Genomic DNA, 2,308 nt, shown 5'->3' on the forward strand with positions numbered 1-2,308 from the left:
CGTGTTTGGGGGGGATGTATGAATGAAAAAAAGGTAAATAGATTAGGAGGTGCTACTGGCTGATTTATAGCACGGTTTGGTTGAAATAAAGGGTGAGGATTGAGCATGTCTTTATTGAAAACTCATGGAATGGACGGTGTGCATATAGAGATGGATGAAGACAAGGATCACTCCTTCATTGGGCATATGGTTCGGCCTCCTAGGTGTTGAACCTTGCAGATTTTGTTTCCCAAAAGAACACAATTCCCTAAGCACATGTGACTCACTTTTCCCCCTTGTGACACCCGTTCTTGCATGCATTCTTTTTTCTTCTTCTCAATGTTCTTCATACTTATCCAATTAAATCAAGGCAATGGTAAGCTCAAAATTTGAACTTGGTACGGTGGTGTTTATCAAGTAAAAAGTAACAAAGAAAGATAAATTTGCTATATGTTCCTTATTTATGAATAATCAACTATGCCCCTTAAAAATTGAACAAAAATTTGGTGAACACCAAACCTGTTTTCTGCTAAGTGATTCATATGAAACCCAATGAATATCTATCATAATTAGTATATTCATTATAAGGAACATTTTATTTTCTACCATACTGCCATAAACTCATAAAATGATGCAATGCATGGTTTATCTATTCATGAATTCGAGCCTTTCAGCAAAAGTGATTTTCTTGAAATTCATAGCATACATAGACACCAAACTTAATGTTTGGCTATATACTTAAACAGAATGAATGATTATATATCCCAAAATGGTTATATGATCAATCATGCTTGAAAATCTATGTTAGAGTGCCTTTAGGAACACCAAACTTAGGAATCAGACATATGCTTCAAAATGATGTGTGTAGCTGTCAAATCTACTCATGAGAGCTCAAATTTATGCTAGAAGAACCATTAATTATTGAAATTAAAACCAAAGAAAGAATATTATATCACGGGCTGCCTCCCATGGAGTGCTTTTTTATTGTCACTAGCTTGACATTGGGTCCTTGTTAGGGTGGTTGATGATTATGGTGCCTTAGCTTGTCCCCTCTCACTGTGAGCCTTCTTCCTATACCTTGATGATCAATCTCTATATGCTCCAACGAGAGTATCTTATTGACAGTGTCATAATCATCAGTTTGCGGGTTTGTCTCCAACTGTTGGTATATCAGTTGCACTTTGTCTCCTTTTGAGAACCTTCTGTTGGGATTCTTTTGTTTCTCCACCCTTTTGGAATCCTTTTCTTGCTCTTCTTTCCTTTCTTTGGTGACCCTTCTGTCTTGACAGCAAGCTTTTTATCAGGGTCTGTCTTCCTAATGATCAACTTCTCACTCTCTTCCTGCATTTTCTTCTCATTCTTTACATCTTCATTCCCCTTTCGCTCTTCTCCACTGTTTGTCTTTTGCTTCGAGGGTGAGTTGATGAGTGCTTCGTTGGGTTTTTCTTTCCAATGCATATCTCCTTCTTCAACCCTCATGTAGCTTTTTTCTTCAACAGTATGCTGTATTTCCTGAAAGACATTTAGAGTGATATTCTCATCATGTGTCCTCAAAGTCATTTCTCCTAATTCCACATCAATGATGGCCCTTGTTATAGCCAGGAAAGGTCTTCCCAATATAATAGAATCATTCCTCTCTTCACCTAAGTCCAAGATTACAAAATCTGCTGGAAATATGAATTTCCCTACTCTGACCAAGAGATTTTCAATCATAGCCTTGAGAATTACCAGTGATCTATCCATTAGCTCCAATGACATCTGTGTAGGCTTCACTTCTTCTATAAATAGACTTCTCATCATAGATAAAGGCATCAGGTTGATACTGGATCCTAAATCATACAATGCCTTGTCAATGATTATATTACTAATGGTACAAGGCAAAAAGAAACTCCTAGGGTCTATAAGTTTTGGTGAGAGGCTTTCTTGGATCACTGCACTGCATTCTTGTGTTAGGATGATGGTTTCCTTCTCATGCCAGCTCCTCTTCCTGTTGATGGGTTCTTTTAGGAATTTTGCATACAAAGGCATCTGCTCCAATGCTTCAGCAAGTGGAATATTAATTTCCAGCTTCTTGAAAACTTCTAGGAACTTAGGGAACTATTGGTCCTTGATCTCCTTCTGAAATCTTTGAGGATATGTGATAAGCGGATATTTTATACGCTTTTTGGTAGTGTTTTCATATAGTTTTTAGCATGTTTTAGTTACTTTTTATTATATTTTTATTAGTTTTTATGCAAAAATCACATTTCTGGACTTCACTATGGGTTTGTGTATTTTTTTGTAATTTCAGGTATTTTCTAGTTGAAATTGAAGGACCTGAGCAAAAATC

Source organism: Arachis duranensis, chromosome 9 (assembly GCF_000817695.3).
Source record: "Arachis duranensis cultivar V14167 chromosome 9, aradu.V14167.gnm2.J7QH, whole genome shotgun sequence".
NCBI lineage: Eukaryota > Viridiplantae > Streptophyta > Magnoliopsida > Fabales > Fabaceae > Arachis > Arachis duranensis.